General features: G+C 40.9%; 1 protein-coding gene across 1 annotated transcript in view; it reads left to right on the top strand.

The window, feature by feature from the left end:
• The window catches only part of LRP1B (LDL receptor related protein 1B), a 1,757,966-nt gene that overhangs the window by 627,380 nt on the left and 1,110,156 nt on the right, over positions 1-20,430 (top strand). The gene's annotated exons all lie outside the window — the stretch shown is intronic.

Here is a 20,430-nt window from a genome sequence, read left to right on the forward strand (position 1 = left end):
TCAGGTCTTAGCAACATCCTGCTAAAAACGATTATATTTCCAGATGACTGTACATTAGTGTGATTAGTAATTTGTAGATATGAATATGCTGTATATAAAAGAAATGGGAGGTTGATGTACTTAGTATATGTGAAATGCAGAACAGATCATTTGCAGAAATAATTATGAAATTCATTAACAAAATGGCTAGAAAAGAATTGCATAACCTTACAATGGTGGCCAGTGAAAAAGTGTCCCCTCATACAGTAGGTCTGTGTAGAGGAGCCCTCCTAGATTTGTGGTAAGGGAAAGAGGTACTCCTATATATTAGTAGACACTAGTCAGTGCACAAAATGCCCTCATGCTTTTGTGGTCAGAGGGTAGAAAGTCCCTTAGAATCACTGATTACAATACCCAAGCTCTATTGCTGGTGATGCTATCCAAGGCTGAAAACTGGTGCTCATGGCTGGGATGTGAAGTCCCTCAATACCTTTAACGTTGATAAATATAAGCCATCAACTTGTGGACTCAAAGTTGAAAATCTTCATTGGCTATGCAGTATATCCAGTAAAACAATGTTACTGGAGCATTGTTTTACTGGATGTACTTGATGTACTTGTATAGCCAATAAAGATTTTCAACGTTTGAGTCCACCAAGTTGCCAGCTCATATCTATTAACATTAAAAGAATGTGCCTTACATTGGTGGTCGGTGTAGTTTCCCCTTACATTGATGGTCGCTGATCACTGGTTTCTGAAGAGTGATGTTGTTGCTGGAAGACTTAGAACTCTACAGGCACCATCAGATAGGAAATCAGCGTGCCACTGATCGCTGGTCTACAGTGTGATATGGAGACATATGGAGACATTGCTTGATTTGTCTTGTCTAGGATGTACAGTTGAACTAGTGTATGAGAAAGGATCAAAATTTGTCTGGTTAAGCAGGGACCGGACAAATTTTAAATCCATCTATGGCCCCTTTCACACTTGTATGACTTGTCCTACAAGTCGGTCCCCATGATTTCCAATGACTACCATTCATATTAGTACAACTTCAAGTTGCGCCTAGTTCACAGTAGTCCCTGCACTACTTTGGTCCGACTTTGATGCGAGTTCAGGCTTATAGACCTCCAGTCTTCCTGAAATCATGGCAAAATCGTGTTAAAATCGCAGCCGCGAAATTGCGATAAAATCGTGCGACTTTAAAGTCACAGTAGTGTGAAAGGGGCCTATTGATGTTCCCATTTCACAGAAGTTGATCTAATGATCAACATCTCTTGACCCGACTTGTTGGAAAATAATCCTTCATTTAGCACTGCAGCCAATCAGGCAGCACTGATCACTGTATTCTGACAGTAGAGGAGTCCCACTGTCAGAATACAATAATATAGTAGAGAGAATGATTCCATCCACATTGTTTGTGTTTATAGGGGATCTGTTCTGTTTTTTTTAGATCAGCCGCCTGGCTGTAAAAAAAAAAAAAAGGATCTATGTATGGCCTGCCTAATGTGCAAACTGGAACTGTCGGTTAAAAAAGCTGTTCTAGGTGGAAATACAGTAGTTGAGGGCCGACAAATCTTTCGTTTATTTCATTATTTTCTATTCCTAAATAATTTTTTTGACTTTGAGTCATACGTGGTAAAGGATAAGTGGTTTATGATGCAGTGAATTCCAGCCAGGCAAGGTTTCAGTAACCCTCTGGCATTGGCTTTTGCTCCCTGCACTGCCCGAACATTCCATATTCGTTTTCTGCAATAAGTAATGCCGCGTACACACGATCAGTCCATCCGATGAGAATGGACCGATGGACCGTTTTCATCGGTTAACCGATGAAGCTGACTGATGGTCCGTCGCGCCTACACACCATCGGTTAAATAACCGATCATGTCAGAACGCGGTGATGTAAAACACAACGACGTGCTGAAAAAAATAAAGTTCAATGCTTTCAAGCATGCGTCGACTTAATTTTGAGCATGCCTGGATTTTTGGTTGTGCCTACTAACGGTTTTGACCTATCGGTTAGGAATCCATCGGTTAAATTTGAAGCAAGTTTGCTTTTTTTTTAACCGATGGTTAAATAACCGATGGCGCCAACACACGATCGGTTTTGACCGATGAAAACGGTCCATCAGACCATTCTCATCGGTTTAACCAATCGTGTGCACGCTGCATTAGAGTAATTGGATCACAGGCACTGAAATATGTTTATAAAAATGACTGCCCTTTGCCCTTTCTGCCCATTCACTAAGTCATACAGGAGTACAAGTATTTAGCTAAGCTGCATTTGCTATTTTAATTTAAGATGAATTTCTCATTAAAAAGTTAATTTCAGACTTTCCAATTATAGCAAAGTTACGCTATCACTGTTTAACCTTTAAAAGCCTTAATTTCTCATACACTCAACCAACCTCAACCAAAAGAAGCTAACAGTAATTTATGGAATGATAACAATAAGAAGTGGGGCACTTCTGGACAAAATAAGCTTTAAAGTCAAACTTTGGGAAACTCTAAAAGTTTCACAGGGACTCAGAAAAGGAGATTTACTGATTATATCCTCCACTCCTCCCTGCTACTGGACCGTTCCCCAAAGGGTCTTCTCCCCTATGTTACAGTAGTCTAAGGTCTTGACCTTGTCAAGACCATTGCAAGGTCGCTGAGGGACATGTAAAGTGTGGGGGAGAGCCATCTCCTCTCCCCTAGACAAAACAAGCAGTGAACCCTAGCAGTGTGGGCATAGCTTGTGGCTTCACGGCCGGGCGTGCAGTGCACAAGCGCGAGTCGTGCTGCGCTCTCTAAGTGGACAGGCAATCTTCTGGGACCTGTGACATGTCCCAGAAGATTGCAGAGAGGGGGGGCGCCTAGGGGGAGAGAAGGAGTCGCTTAGGCGGCCTGTACTTAGAAGCAGGAAGTTGGACAGGAAGTCCCATTTAAAACTAGGCACCTACACCCCCCCCACCCAAAAAAAACAGTATGACTTAAATCTGTTGAGGCTGTGGTTTCCCATTGGGGTAAGCAACACAAGCCTCCATGACCATAGGTGGAGATAGCCCCTGTCTCCCTGCAGGATGAGTTTGGTCACTCTTGATAACCCCGGGTCCTGAGCACTCTGGGGATGTCAAATGGGTGGTAAAATTCTTAGTTAGGAAAGGGATGAAAGCCCATCAGTATTCTAATTAGCAGAGGCACCGATTGGAGTGTGTGGTGGGATTCTGGTATCTCTATAGATGGATTACAGTCATGATGTTGGATGTCAACATCAGATAACATAACATTGTAGGTGAAGAATGTACAGAGACAGTTGTATCAGCATGGTAAAGTGTGTGTTTGGCTAAAACTTTATTTTGTTCTTGGATAGAGTAGGTTTAAAAACCTTGATGGTTTATATTTTGCTTTGTATGTACCATTGTTTCGGAAAGACACAACAGGAAGTTAGAAGAGATTTCCCAAAGTGAGGGGAATTTCCCTAGACAGTTAAAACAGGTGCTGCCATTGGAAGATTTCCCCCTACTTCTTGTTTTGGGGACAACTCTAAAAATGTGGATTCCCCCTTGGTTGCCTTCTATGTGACAATGATCACCAGTACAGATGAAGATGTGAATCATTCTAATGAAAGCACAGACAACAATAAAAACATGACAGTTGAGTCCTAGAGTTGCCATCTCCCGACACTTGAAGAATACCTCTCCCCCTTGCTCTCGGAACGGGCCTAGGTTCTCAATGACATAATGGCGAAGAAGATGTTGGTGGCAGAGGATAGTGCAGATCCCGAAAAGGTCCATACTACCTGGACCTGTTGGTGGACATATTTTTTTTGCCCTTCCTAATTGATTCCTCGTCCTGCTTTTTGCTATATATGTGTTATTGGCAGCTTCTCTGATTGTGTAGATAGAGATTTTCTTGGAAACCCTGCTACTCAGAATTCAAGGTCTGGTCTTCTCTGATGATATATGTAGTATCCTTGCAGTCCCCATTTTTTTACAGTGCTGATATCATTAAGCTCCTATATGTTTTGTTATATAATACAATATAATATAAGCTGTTCAGATGTATGGCTTTCAACTCTCATTGGTTAAACCATTCATGTGAATTATTCTTGCATCATTTACCTATTTGACAATATTTTGACATGGATAATGTACATCTGTAAATTACCCCTTAAAAACTGTTTGGATAAACACTGTTTTGCCAAAAACTTAACAGAGGGTCTAACCCTTCCACACTCTATAGCTAAAAACTCAAAACCAAAGCAAATGGTTTTGCCTAGAGATACACATTAAAGCGGAGCTCCACCCTAATTCCAACATTAGCTTAATTGTACTGCCAATATCAAAAATGCTAAAAACGGATGTCTTTGTTTTCCATATATGTACAGTACCTGTATATTAGAGAGCCTTCCGGTCTGCACAACTGCGGGTATTCCTCGGGCATTGCCTCACTTCCCGTACCATGCAGTGTGCTCTGGGAGCTTCTCTCATAGCTCCCTGTGTTCACTGCACAGCTGTGATAGCAAATATCGCGCAATTTCTTAAGCAGAAAGTGATGCGCGACATAAACAAAGGAAGGAGGGCGGGCTTTACAAAAATCTCCAACAACAGCATCACCGCAACCAGGAAGTCCCTGCTCGTGGGATTTTAGGGCCAGATCCACAAAGAGCCGCCGTAACTTAAATATTCTGATTTAAGTTTCACTGCCGCAAAATTTCTACCTAAGTGCCCGATCCACAAAGCATTTACCTAGAAATTTTCGGCTGTGTAACTTAAATCCGTCCGGCGCAAGGCGTTCCTATTTTCATGGGGCGAGTCCCATTTAAATTAGGCGCGCTTCCGCGCCGGACGTACTGCGCATGCTCACGACGTCATTTTCCCGACGTGCATAGCGCGGTTTTACGTTACGCCGAGTTTTGAGAATCGCGCCGGGTAAAAAAAGTTGCGTTGGGAAAAAAAAAAGATACGGCGGGAAATTAAAAAAAAAAAAAAAAATAACAGCGTCGCGGGTAAGAAGGGTCTACTTTTACAAGGTGTAAACAGTTTACACTTTGTAAAAGCAGCCCTAATTTTACGATTGCAACGTAAGTATTTATGGAGATTTCACGAAGCTAAACTGCTTCGTGGATCTCCGTAAGTGCTCATTTGCTCATTTGCATACGCGCACGTGCTCATTTGCATACGCGAAGCGGCATTTTGACTCGAAATGCCCCCAGCGGCGGATGCGGTACTGCATCCTAAGATCCGACAGTGTAAGTCCCTTACACATGTCGGATCTTCTCCCTATCTTTTGGAAACTGATTCTGTGGATCAGTTCCAAAGATAGAAACAGGGATACGACGGCGTATCAGTAGATACGCTGGCGTATCCCTTTTGAGGATCTGGCCCTTAATGCCCACAGTTAAAATGGCAACGGCAGAAACAAGGGAATATAAGTGTAAATTACAGGCAGAAAGACAGAGGAGCAGCCGTTGGAGATGAAATATGTGAGTTTATTTAAGTCGTGCAATTAACTATTTAACTACCCCTAACAAAAAAAAATGTATTTGCGTGAGAGACCAGCTTTAAGGTAATTTTTTCGTGCTGCAATATAATTTTTGTAATGTGCACATTTCTTGTAGTCACATATGGAGCTGCATGTTGGACCAAGCAGAAAACGAAGACAAGGTTGATGTATATGAAAGGAAATTGCTTATGGGAGTATGTAGATGTATACAGATGTGTATCTGAATACAGAGCGGGGAGATGTAGACATAATAGCAAGCTTTATGAAAAATCTAAGGCTGCTAGATACCGTAATCGTTGATAACATGCATTGCACATCTAAATTGGGCTGGTAATATTAAACGGATGACTGAGGATCATATGTCAAAAACTATCCAAGAAGCAGAATTATGTGGAAAAAGATATATTAGTCAACCCAAAGTACAATGCTTGGATGAAATTAATAAGTATGTAAGGAAGATAGTAGCTAGGCAACAGTGGGATGCCGGCAAGCACAGAGGAGAGGAAGTTCCTTCAGGAAGCCCTGACTTTTATTGCACAAATGAATTAAAGAGAGAATAAATGATTGAATGAATTAAGGAATGAATACATGGATGATAAAGAATGTGATCACCAGCTTTAGGACCCCATTTAAGTTAAAACAATATTAACCACTTTCCACCCAAGGCATTTCTGGTATTTCTCTCCTACATGTAAAAATCTTTTTTTTGCTAGAAAATTACTCAGAACCCTTAAATATATATATAGCAGAGACTCTAAGGAATAAAATGGTGGTTGTTGCATTTTTTTTATGTCACACGGTATTTGCGCAGCAATTTTTCAAACTCAATTTTTTCATGGCCTCTCTAGTTGTTTACTTTCCCTAGTTGTTCACTTTCATGAATTGATTTAAAAAAAAAAAAAACACAATATTTTCCCCCAATTTTTTATAATGTGAAAGATGATGTTGCTCTGAGTAAATAGATACCTAACATGTCAGGCTTTAAAATTGCGGACACTCGTGGAATGGCGCCAAACTTCGGTACTTAAAAATCCATAGGCTACCATTTAATTTTTTTTTTTGCAGGTTACCAGTTTAGAGTTTCAGAAGAGGTATTGTGCTAGAATTATTGCTCTCGCTCCAATGTTCATGGTGAAACCTCACTTGTGTGGTTTGAATGACATTTACATACATTGGTGCAACCTATGTATGCATTCGCTTCTGTGTGCAAGCATGAGGGGATGGGAGCACTTTACATTTTTTTTATTATTGTTTATTTTTACAGTTTCCCTTAAATTTATTTTTTATTTTGTTATCATCCCTTGGAATAGGGCATGAAAGGTCCTCTTTATGGAGAGATCTGGGTACTATAAGTCCCCCCCCCCCCAAAAAAAAAAGATCTCAGGCTTTCCAGCTAAAAAGTGTTTACATCTGCGGGTGGTGAAACCATCTGGTCTAGAGATGGCCGGAGAACCATCTGGTCCAGGACTAGCTGTATGGTAAACCTCTATGGTAAACCGCCATCTCCCTCCCGCAGTCTGTAAAAGCAATCAAGCGGTTAAACAGCCACTGTGATGGCTTTTACATTGCAGGGATTCGCCGGCTGCAACCATCATCCAGATATCTTCACACAAAGTCCCTGACGTCATTTGATGTCAACCCAGGTGAAGTGGTTAAACCCAAAAATGTAATATATTGCAGCTTAAAGCGGGGGTTCACCCTTAGAGGGCACTTTTCCCCCTTAGATGGATGCTCGTTATTACTAGGGGAATCGGCTATTTATTTTAAAATACGTGCAGTACTTACCCGTTTACGAGACGCATCCTCTCCGTCGCTTCCGGGTATGGGCTTCGGGAATGGGCGTTCCTTCTTGATTGACAGGTTTCCGAGAGGCTTCCGACGGTCGCATCCATCGCGTCACGATTTTCCGAAAGAAGCCGAACGTCGGTGCGCAGGCGCAGTATAGAGCCGCACCGACGTTCGGCTTCTTTCGGCTACGAGTGACGCGATGGATGCGACCGTCGGAAGCCTCTCGGAAGAATGTCAATCAAGAAGGAACGCCCGCTCCCGAAGACCCATACCCGGAAGCGACGGAAGAAGATGCAGCTCGAAAACGGGTAAGTACAGCTCATATTTTACTACAAATAGCCGATTCCCCTAGACCGAACGAGCAGGAAGCTAAGGGGAGAATTTTTTTTTTTTTTTAAATGGGTGAACTCCCACTTTAAGCAGATGTGATGGCTCCATTTTAGGCTGTTTTCACCTGGGGATCTGGCCAGTAACATACCTTCAGGATGGAAGGAAGGAAGGAAGCAAGGAAGGAAGGAAGGATTGCAAGTGCTTACCACTCCTTGTGGAAAATGTTAGTTGCCTGAACTTCTTGCTTCTGTGCTTTGAAATATTGAACCAGAATAGGTTGGGAATTACTGCTGTTTCTTAGACTTTCCTGGGTTACCTACTTATTTCTCATTAGTGACTCCGAAAGAAATTTGCATATCAGTTAGAAAACTAGCATTTTCCCAGAGCTCAGCATGGACAGTCTATTTCTTTCATGGCAGGTTAAATTTTTAATTCTGATACTTGGTTATTTAGGGCCAGATTCAGGTAGAAGTGCAGTGGCGTAACGTATCGTAGATACATTACACCGCCGCAAGTTTTCATCGCAAGTGCCTGATTCACAGAGCACTTGCAATGAAAACCTACGCCGGCGGCCTCCGGCGTAAGCCAGCGTAATTTAAATGGGCGTGTGCCATTTAAATTAGGCGCGCTCCCGCGCCGGACCTACTGCGCATGCACCGTTTTGAAATTCCCGCCGTGCTTTGCGCGAAGTGACGTCATTTTTTCGAACGGCGACGTGCGTAGCGTACTTCCGTATTCCCGGACGTCTTACGCAAACGACGTGAATTTTTAAATTTCGACGCGGGAATGACGGCCATACTTTATACAGCACATACGTGTGCTGTGTAAAGTTAAGGCACTCAAAACGATGACTAACTTTGCGACGGGAAACTAGACTAGCGACGACGTAGCGAACGCGAAAAACCATTGTGGATCGCCGTAACTCCTAATTTGCATACCCGACGCTGGTTTACGACGCAAACTCCCCCCAGCAGCGGCCACGGTACTGCATCCTAAGATCCGACAGTGTAAAACAATTACACCTGTCGGATCTTAGGGATATCTATGCGTAACTGATTCTATGAATCAGTCGCATAGATACTCTATGGCCCCGTACACACGACCAGTTTCCTCGGCAGAATTCAGCTTCCGACCGAGTTTCTGGCTGAATTCTGCCGAGAAACCCGGCCGTGTGTACACTTTCGGCCGAGGAAGCCGACGAGGACCTCGGCGAGGAAATAGAGAACATGTTCTCTATTTCCTCGTTGTTCTATGGGAGAACTCGGCCCGCCGAGCTCCTCGGCGGCTTCAGGGCTGAACTGGCCGAGGATGTGTTTGGCACGTCGAGTTCCTCGGCCGTGTGTACGGGGCCTGAGAGATACGACGGAGTATCCGAGATACTCCGTCGTATCTCGGCTATGAATCTGGCCCGTAGCCCCTAGAAAACAGCAGAAAAATATATCACACAGATTATTTTATAATAGCAAGTAGGCTTGGAAGAAAAACAAGAAAGTAATATCAGGCACACCACCTGCAGGCAAGTGGTAAATGTTAAAAAAAAAAAAATTATATTTACCTGAGCTAGGTAGATATAAACTACTGTATACTGTTTTACAGACATGTTTGTTTTCTTTACTCCTATAGAGAGTTTTTATTTGATTGACTCATGTCCTGATTTTTCACCCATTCCTGCTGTCTTTCATTTACAACACCCACAACATTCCATTTATAACAGTGCGAGGAGTATTTCCGGAAAACTTTTAAACTCTTGTAAACTCTTTCTTGTAATAACAGGGGAAAAAAAAAACATTGGCATCTGAGCATAATTACTATGTACCAAATACAGTATTTCCACGATCAATACAATTACCCAGCCAAAGGTCTTTTCATTCCAAGAACAGGGCAGTTAGCAGCGGGTCATCAGCTGCCATTAGGAGAAAGCTGATTTCACGGCAGCCCTGGATCTCATTGCCTTGCCATTTACTTGTCAGAAAGAATCATCCTGCCTTCCCACATCTAATTAGTAAAGTAGATCTTAATGTGAAGTCTGCTACAACATTATTAACACACAAAGAAAACATTATGGTAATTCCGGAGAGGTAAATGTGGGAAGCAATGATGCATCGTTATGTGGAAATAGAATAGGTAAGAAAAAAAAAAAGTTACAGTACGCCTAAATAAGGAAAATTACAGCATGAACAATTTTATTACATATATTAAGAAGGACACATTTTATTACACATATATAATTTAACTTAAAAAAAATGGCCATGACTGGAATTATGCAAGAATTTGAAATGTTTTTGTTAAATATTTATACAGATGCAGGCTTACATCTGTAAAAAAAAATTGTTTTACTTTATTTAATGTAATTTATTTAATCTTAGCCTGAGAGTTAGGAATAGGAGGTCACTTAAAGCGGTAGTAAACTCCGCTTTGTGATTTTTACCTACAGGTAAGCCTATAACAAGGCTTACCTGGAGGTAAAATGAATATCTCTTAACCACTTAACCCCCGGACCATATTGCTGGTCAAAGACCAGAACACTTTTTGCGATTCGGCACTGCGTTGCTTTAACTGACAATTGCGCGGTCGTGCTACGTGGCTCCCAAACAAAATTAGCGTCCTTTTTTCCCCACAAATAGAGCTTTCTTTTGGTGGTATTTGATCACCTCTGCGTTTTTTAGTTTTTGCGCTATAAACAAAAATAGAGTGACAATTTAAAATAAAATTAATATTTTTTAATTTTTGCTTTAATAAATATCCCCCAAAAATATAAAAAAAAAAAAAAAAATCCTCAATTTAGGCCGATACGTATTCTTCTACATATTTTTCCGTAAAAAAACCCGCAATAAGCGTTTATTGATTGGTTTGCACAAAAGTTATAGCATTTACAAAATAGGGGGTATTTTTATGGCATTTTTATTAATATATTTTTTTACTAGTAATGGCGGCCATTTTTTTTCGGTACTGCGACATTATGGCGGACACTTCGGACACTTTTGACACATTTTTGGGACCATTGGCATTTTTATAGCGATCAGTGCTATACAAATGCATTGGATTACTATAAAAATGCCACTGGCAGTGAAGGGGTTAACACTAGGGGGCGGGGAAGGGGTTAAATATGTTCCCTGGGTATGTTCTAACTGTCGGGGGGATTGGCCTCACTAGGGGAAATGACCGATCTTCTGTTCATACATTGTATGAACAGAAGATCAGCATTTCTCCCCCTGACAGGACACACAGCTCCGGTCCCCGCTCTGTAACAAGCCCGCCGGGCACGCGCGGGGGTCGGGGGCGAGCAGGGGGCCCCTAGTGGCCTGCGCGAGAGCCAACATTATATTATGTGCTCTCGCGCAGGGGAGCCGACCTGCGGCTGGTCGGGAAGTGGTTAAACATGCACTGTTATTGATCCCCTCTTGCTTAATTCTCTTTTATCTTCTTCTTTATCTTTCTTCTTTCCCCTCCTTTCCCCTATTTTCCTTCTTTCTCTACCTCATCCCATTCTAGATTTTTTACCTCCCATTTTCATTTGTTTTTTCTTTTGGTTTTGTTATTTCCCTCCCGAAAATTCCGGTTGCAATCTTGCCATTGAACGAAGAGGCCCTTGTGGTCGTATCTAATTCTTATTTCATTTTGCAGTCATTGATGTTCATATTGTTTTACATGTTGATAAGAGTTCTGCTGTGGGTGATTGCCATTTGGCTGACTCTTTACACAAGCGCACCTGTGACTGCTTTCAGATTGTGACTCCTCATGTTGTTTTATGTATACTATGTTAAAATACCAATAAATGTATTTTCAACCCTAAACATGCACCGCTATGGTAATATTCACCCTTGATGAGGCCTCAAAACCCATCTCTTCTAAGGGCAAAAAAGTTTACTCAGGGAATGGATACTAAGCGCCCAGAGGCGATTCAGTTAGCATGTGTTGCGCTATATAAGTTTCTCACTCACTCACTCACTCTGAAGGCCACTCGGGGTATGCAATATATACTAGCACATTATGTCATTGTCTGACAGGTGTTTTTTTTTTTTTTTTTTAACTCTGCCGTGGTTTACTATCGCTTTAAAGTTTGAGTTGTTGCCTTCTCAACTGCCTTACCTTACATTACTGGGTTGATTATTAGTGAATGTTCAATGAGCTGGGTAAAAAAGATAAAGCTTTGTCCACTTCAATCAATTATGTGCTTGAAAAAAATCCTGTTTTCTTTTTTTAATTTCCAACACTGGTTTACCTTATTTATCATTCACTTGGCAAAGTGAACAGGCTCTACTCTTTTAATAGGTCAACCTCATTTTCCCCCAGCTCCTGAGAGTGCACAACAGTATCAATAAAAAAATCCCTACAGTTGTCTCTTTTACTTTTAGCTACAGGGTTCTGTTTTTCATAATAAAACAAAAATTAGTTAGGGAACATAAAATGGGATTGTTTAAAATGCTGGTGTCAGGACCTCGCACTGTGGTTCCCTGGGTAAAGGGGTTGTATTTCAAGTGTGCACCAGCAGGTGTCTCCAAGCAGCTCCCAGAAATCAATCTCTACCTGGTGCTGGCTGCTGGGAGGGTATTTAGTTCCTCCTTAACTAGTGGCTCTCATTTTTGTCTCTGCCCACTAGATACATCTTGTTGCCATTCATCCTGACCCAGTCTTGCTTTTGCCTTGTATCATGCTGCCTTGTACTCACTCCCCCTTGTTCCTGTTCAGAGTTTTGGTTCCCACTTGTTCCTGACTGTCCCTTGCACCTACAGTTATACCATGTTGTTCTGTGTTCCGAATTTAGTATATATTGTATATAGTGTAGTTGGTTAGACATTTTGTCTTGTTGTTTGGGTTCACTAATATCTTTGCATTGTATATTGGATGGCCTTTGGATTCACTTTAAATATATTGTAAATGGACTGGTCTGAGTTTCCAAAATGTAGCCACGCAGATCTGGCCAACCCTGCGGTGATTCTTGACAGCTGGTCTCCAGATATAATAATTCTTGCAATACACACAGAGAGATTGTTTCACAATTGGCCATATTAAAGGGAAACTATAGCATAATAATATACATATATACATATATATACACACACAGTATAGAGAGAGAGAGAGAGAGAGAGAGAGAGAGAGAGAGAGAGAGAGAGAGAGAGAGAGAGACTTGTATAAAGAAACAACACATTTCATGAAAGGGAGTTATTGCATTGTTAGACAGTTATGCCGCGTACACACGATCAGTCCATCCGATGAGAACGGACCGGGTAAAAAAAACGATCTTGTCAGAACGCGGTGACGTAAAACACAACGACGTGCTGAAAAAAACGAAGTTCAATGCTTCCAAGCATGCGTCGACTTGATTCTGAGCATGCGTGGATTTCTAACCAATGGTTGTGCCTACTAACGATCGTTTTTTTCATTGGTTAAATTTAAAGCAAGTTGGCTTTTTTAACCGATGGTTAAATAACCTATGGGGCCCACACACAATCGGTTTTGACCAATGAAAACGGTCCATCAGACCGTTGTCCTCTGTTTAACCTATCGTGTGTACGAGGCCTTAGATATTTGGCTAGATTTACTGTAGATGCACAGCTATCAAAATTTTAACCTTCCAAGATCTGCAGAGCATCTGATTCAGGGGTAGTATAAACAACCCCTTTTTACACCTTGTTAGTCCAGTTATATTTGTAAAATCCTAGACAAGTCATCATCACTTGATTCATTGACCATTAACCAGCCCATTTGGACTGCTTTGCCTTGGAGGGGTTTTATATTTGCGTGTGACTTTGTTTGTACAATGCTGGGTCTTACAGTAGCCAAACAATGTAGCAGATGGACAGACAGATATTTGGCAACTCTAGCTCCATATAGAAAATTAACTTGCCACCTTTTGCTGCCATTTTCTACCTCCCGTGACATACAACCTGTTATACCTTCTTTCTATTTTTTAATAGCTGATTGTACCAGCCAGAGATCCTTTCTTCCCAAGCTCATAAATAGTTAAAAGATCATACCGTCTAACATCTCAATTTAGTAACACGCTGCATACAGCACAACCAGCACAGTGTTCTGAGCCAAAACTGCTCCGGCCATATGTTAAATAATAAATTGCTGCCAAGCTTTAAGGCTCGCAGACCAAAGTGACAATGTATCATCATGTGTATTCTCTGCTTATATTTCACAAGGATACTTTTTTTTTGCTGTTTAGAAACCTCAATAAAAGTTATTGCTGAAACTGAAATATTGAAGCACTATATTCTGCAAAGTAATAACTGTATTATGCATCAATGCAAAGCTATTCAAAATGGCAATTGCTTGAAATATAGTGCATTAGTCAGTGCTGGAAAGAATAGCTTTGAGTCCTTTTTTTTTGTTTCAATGCATCATTTGTAAGATTGTACATGTTACTAATTATGTTCCTTAACTTTCATTATTTATTCTGGGGTTGATGGGATCAAAAAGGGATGGTTAAGGAAAAATAACTAATAATATTGGCAAATTTACTAAAATTAGCAAATAAAGAAAGGGAATTTGTGAAGGGTCCAGATGGTCATACAGAGTTGACCCAATTTGTCAGCGTTATCTCAGCAATATTTTATAAGACACTGAGCTTGTGATGTACTGAATCAAATGGCTTGCTGTGCCAGCAGGAAAGTAGTTGTCTAATGTGACTCAATAACATTAGATAATCACCACCTGATACAGCTGAAAGAATTATATGATTATGGGAACTCTTTGAAATATATACTATTTTCATGAGCGCTGGGACTGGTTATGTATTTACAACAAGATATGTTAGCTGCAGTTCCTAAGTTCTAGGTAGGATTTGGTGTGTAGAAGGGATGGATTCCTCCTCAGTAACTTTTTCTCAGTCAAATAAAACTGGCTTTATAGACGTTGTGTGTACCACAGGCCATATCAACTCAGGCTGACACCTAAAACAGTCAGTTAGTCAGTTGTGCCACAGTCATGCAGGCATAGACATGTGCTAAACCCTCCTCCAGGACAGAAGAGTCTAATCTTATACATAAAGACATTCATAAACAGAGACAACCAACAGCAACTCCATGCCTACACATATTTGACATGGTAAAGGATTTCCTTAAAAAGACTGAATTGAATTTTTGCCTCTTAGGAAAAAGTGCATAAAATTGTTAACTAATAGTACCATCATCCAAAAATTAGAGATAGGACTTTTGGTCCTCAGAACCAAGAAGACCAAGAAAATGGGGCAGTTGGACTATTGCGGGACAGGTAAATTAAAAAGCTCAAGTATGTAAATACATATATGAAAAAATATAAATTTTTATTAATATAACATCAAATAAAACACAAAGAAAAATATACAATATAAAAACATTGTGACAGACCATACGTGTCACCAAACTAATTATCCCCAGGAGGGGAAATCACGGTGGAGGTAGGAGTCACAGGAAATGTCTCTACTAGTTTTGCGGCCAGTTGCGGCTTCGTCAGGAGGAATTCTGAAATTAATTAACATACAATCAGTAACTACGTGGGTTTGACAGGCACAAGAAAATTCATATAGTCAGACCTAGCAAAAAGAATATGGTATAATATGTACATTGGGGAACAAGGGCTGAGCTGCTTACCTAAAATGTCCCGTGGGCAAAGTTCTATCTCTATTCAATACCTTAACCAGAGGTAAACTATTAAAGCTGAATACTATAATATAGAAAACAATGTATTCTATTTCTTTATTCTTTATTTTGTTTTATTTTTTTACAATGAACTTGCGCAAGTTCCTAAATCTGCCTGGGCATCAGCCTCCTGTAATGCCCCGCTTGACCCGGGGAGAAAAATAGACAGCATCCTGAGCCAGCTGGGCTCTATCGTTTTGCACAGTACTGTCTGCAAACATACTTACAGGAGGGAGGGGCACAGGGATGATATCTTCAGTGTGCTGCTGCTCCTTCATCTTCCAATCACAGGTCAGGGCAGATCATAGACCCTCTGTATTGCTTAACAGCATCATGGGCTGCAAAAATTTACAGATCCAGATGGTGTCTGGCAGGCATGTCTGGACACAATGCTGAATGAAACATAATTGCAAATCCTGTCAAACAGTTCAAAGATATGCATTTCAGCCGTGTATTAGCTGCTTGCCTGAACATACACTTTAATCAATTATCAGTACTGGAAAGACATAATGCAACAAAATTAATAGCTGCTAAGTTACTTGACAACAACGCAGAAAACTTCTCTTATTCATAGCAAACTGACAAAAGTATTTGCAACACATTAAAGAGCATTGATATTGGACTGTGCATTACTGGAAAAAAAAACTTTGTCTAGCCTGATTAACCTTGAGTTCAATGGCATCTGAACAATAGTAGATTATTATACATGGTCATATACTTAGTGAACAAAATGCACCCTTTAACTCTGACTGGCTGAATGACACATTGACATCTGTATCACCAGCTTTAAGAGTAACTCCACTTTTGTTGAGAAAAAAAACATTCTCCTCTGAGTGATCTATGTACATTGTAAGGATTTCAACAAAGTTTGTTGCAGATCCCTACCTTTTGTTATTCTGAACTGTGCCTGTGTGCTGAGTGAGTCTAATGGGAGTTTTTTTGTTATAATTATCAACCAGCTGCTGCACCAGCAGGGCTCTAATGATGAAAATGTCAGGGTCTGTATCCCTTTAGATGTGAATTCCTATTGGTAGTATCTTACTAAAAATAAAAATTGTGTTGCAGGGGATGCCAAAAAATATTACTTAGTGCAGACTTCTAGAAAAATCAGTGACCCAATCACACAAGCAGGAAATTATGTTTCTGGGGGGCGCTCTGTACACATTCTAAATACAGAACCCCTCCAGGTAGCCAAATTGCAATGCAATTTATAGAAAAGTACAGAGCTGCAGATTGAAAAGGAAAGGTACTTTTTTATATCATTTAAATATGAGTTGTGTAAATGCTATTTTTATTTACAATTTTTTTTCCTAATGAAAAAGGAGTCACCCTTTAAGTCCAGGAAGTTACAGGACCTCTATGGAGCTATGACAAGATAATACAGTAGTATATTTTTAGGTGATATATCATAAACTGAGCACTTAAAAACATGACCCACACAAACTATATGGCGACCATACAATCTTCATGAAGAGTACTTGGTGGTAAATACATCCAGAGCCTCAACACTTAAAAAGAACCATGCAGATAGCTTCCCTTCTGAGAAATTTTCCCAGAATCCCATTACCTAAAGAAGGCACCCACACAATCATAGGCAAATCATATAGCCTCCATGCTGATTGTGTCCCTGGTACGAACCATATCTAGAATTCCAACACTCAACGAGTGGACACAAACTAACCTAGAGAAATAGATAGGAAAAGGCCGTGCTAGTTAAAGTCCAAAAATAATTAGGTTAATTGATTGGAGAACATGAACTTATTCTATTAATTCCAAAGGCAAGATGAATTCCTCCAATAGTAGACACCACAGAGATTGATTCACAAAAGTGCACCGCCACCTTTAGAAAACTCGCTTACCAGATAGCAAGCAAACCGTGCATGTGGCTATAGCCCAGCCAAGGCCTTTGCTTGCATGGAAGATCTCAAGGAACCCTGGATTGATGGTTGCAAAGACTCAAACCGACAGCACCATAGGCTCCATATCGTAATATTCAGCAATGAACCCAAAAAGAAAAACTGACCATAGCGTAACGTTGTCTAATTCCTGGTTTATTGCTCAGCAAAAAATATAGTTGCACTTACATTTCTAAAGTTTAAAAATTGCACATAAATTGTAAATCCCGCCGGCTACAAAACAAACTCCAGTCCTCCTAACAAGACAGCGTGGTGACGTCAGCACGCACACTTCTCCAGACGTGTTTTGTCATATGTGACGTTGTCAATGGGGAACCTTGAGAAATGATTGAATCAAGTCTCTTGCAGCTAGTGTCCCTTGTGGAAGCCACACCCACAATTCCAGCACCCAAAGCGGGGATACACACACACATCAATGAGATCATTCAGTCTCCTTGCAGTTAGTATCCTTGATGGCAAACCCACCTAGAATCTCAACACCCAAAGAAAATACAACAATCTTAGGAAAATCATACAGTCTCTTTGCAGACAGAGTTCTAGTTGGGGACCACATCCAGAATCCCAGCACCCAAAGAAGAGACCCACGCAAAGTTAAGGTAATTTTTTATTCTCCTTCCAGAAAGGAGCCACGTGGCAACCAAAGCCAGAATTACATAATCTAAGGAGAGGACCCATGCAAACATAGGGAGATTATTCCATCTTTACATTGCATCCTTGGTGGAATCTTTAACAAGGTCCCAAGCCTTCATTCATTCATCCAATATGCTGACTGTAAAAAATCTAATTTTCTTTTCTAAAATCAACATTGGCACTTGCAACTGAAGGCCACTTGACTTGCCTTACATGTTTAGACTTGTATTTCTTCTACAAATCACAATCAGGTAGCCTCTGTTTGAACCTGCCATGTATCCAGTTATTTTGGTTACTTAAAGGATATTTTGAGACTCTGATGCAGTTTTATTATTTTTGGCCTTAATCCATAGGACTTGGTTATGTTTAATATGAATGCCATGAATGAGTGCACACTTATTATGCTGCTAATAATTTGAGGCCCCACTGGGTTTTCCAAGACATATCTTTATTTTGCCTTTAAACGCTTTTTCATGAAAAAGTGGGTCCCTAATTTGCTTTGTTGCTGGAGGTCGCCCAAAATTGGGATTTCATTTATCCCTTCGTTTAACATAATTGCCTCGAAAAGCTCCCAGCAGCTTTAGTGCAATGCGGAAAACGTCATCGTTAGTTGAACATTTAGGACAATGGCTTTCGGAAGCTATTCTGTTATCATTTAAATTGTATTTTTCACACAGCTCTATTATCATCATAAATAAAAATCTATAAAGAAAAATGTGCTTTGTATAATGCAGTGAGAATTAAAATAGCTCAGTCCTAGTATTCAAGGATGATTCAATACATTTATACAGAGTGGTTTTACTGAGATGCACACATACTGGCATATGGGCAGTATAGCTTCAAACGTCAGAGAACAAAAACATACAAAGATACAGATAAAGATACAAAATAGGACAAAAAGTAAATCAACAAGTAAAACAGTTAGATACTGTTTAATATGCCAGTCTAATATGAACTGTTTGCATACATACAGTAGGGAATAAGAATAAGCGGAATGATTTTACCAACATTGATTTCACTCTTAAATTACCGATTCCATCATCTGTGAAATTCCATCAAATCATATGCTCGGTTGCTCATTAAATTGTATCTAAACCCCAAGATAAAAATGTAGTATATTGTTGCCCACCAGTCCTTATACTGTATGGCCCGGATTCACAAATCACTTACGCCGACGTATATCGAGATACGCCGCGTAAGTGTAACTATGCGCCGTCGTATCTGTGCGCCGTGCACACAATCTGAGATACGCCTAAAAAAAGGCTTCCTACGACCGACGTAACTTGGCTACGCCGTCGTATCGTGGGCGCATATTTACGCTGGGCGCATTTGCCGCTCTTATTGATCTTCTATGCACATATGCAAATGAGGGAGATACGCCGATTCACGAATGTACTTGCGCCCGGCGCATAATATATGCGGTTTGCGTAAGTCGTACGTCCGGCGTAAAAAGTTATTCCCCATATATGAGGCGCAACTCATGCTAAGGTATGGACCAGGGAACACAGCCGTCATATTTTACGTCGTTTACGTAGTACGTGAATAGGGCTGGGCGTAGGTTTTTGAGCATGCATACAGGGATGCGTCCACGGGACGGCGCATTTAAGTACTTGTATGGCACTCGGCTCATCATTTGCATGGGGTCACGCCTCATTAGCATGGCTCACGCCCACTTCCACCTACGACGGCTTACGCCGAGGGAACCCAGCACAGTTTGGGAGGCAAGTGCTTTGTGAATTTGGTGCTTGCCTCTCTGCGCTACGTCGGCGTAGCGTATATTAGATACGCTACGCTGGCATAAATATGCGCCAATGTATGTGAATCCGGGCCTATGTATCATCTATTTACTTGCTTTATGCATCATAGTTGTCACCCTAGACTCTGCTCTGCCTATTTGGACAAGAGTTGGGCAGGAGGAGAGGCTGTCCTGGGTTCTGCAGTATTATGTGGTTGTGAGGTGATTGGGAGAGGGGACCTGTGTTGGAAACGTATATAGTAAATATCTCCTAAACGGTGCAAGTTTTGAAGATATTTACAGTACCCACAGGTAAGCCTTACTATAAGCTTACCTGTAGGTACAATTAAAGAGGAAGACTTTACTTCCACTTTAAAGCTGAGTTACACTATGGCAGCTTTGCACTCTCTTCTTTTGTGTTTTTGTCTAGATGTGTTCCTGCCACCCAGAGGATCCATAGAGATCTGCAGCACCCTTTGACTTGTCTAATTATCACTAATAGCCAGCTGAAGGGCTATACTTAAAGGGTCACTAAAGGAAAACATTTTTTTTGCTGAAATGACTGTTTACAGGGTATAGAGACATAGGGCCATATCCACAAAAGAGATACTCCGGCGTAAGCCGTCGTATCTCTGGTTCTAACTTTGGAACTGATCCTCAGAAGCAGTTTTCCTAAGTTAGGCAGAAGATCCGACATCTGTAAGGGACTTACACTGCCGGATCTTAGGATGCAGTACCGCATCCGCCACTGGGGGCATTTCGAGTCGAAATGCCTCTTCTAGTATGCAAATTAGCACTTAGGGCGATCCTCAAAGCTTTTGTGCCTAGTTTTTTCGCCGTAAGTGTTAGTTTGCCTGGTGTAAAACTAGGGCTGCTTTTACAAAGTGTAAAGTTAGTCACACCTTGTAAAGGCCCATTCAAGCGACGGCATTTGGTAT

This window comes from Rana temporaria, chromosome 6, assembly GCF_905171775.1.
Source record: "Rana temporaria chromosome 6, aRanTem1.1, whole genome shotgun sequence".
Lineage (NCBI taxonomy): Eukaryota > Metazoa > Chordata > Amphibia > Anura > Ranidae > Rana > Rana temporaria.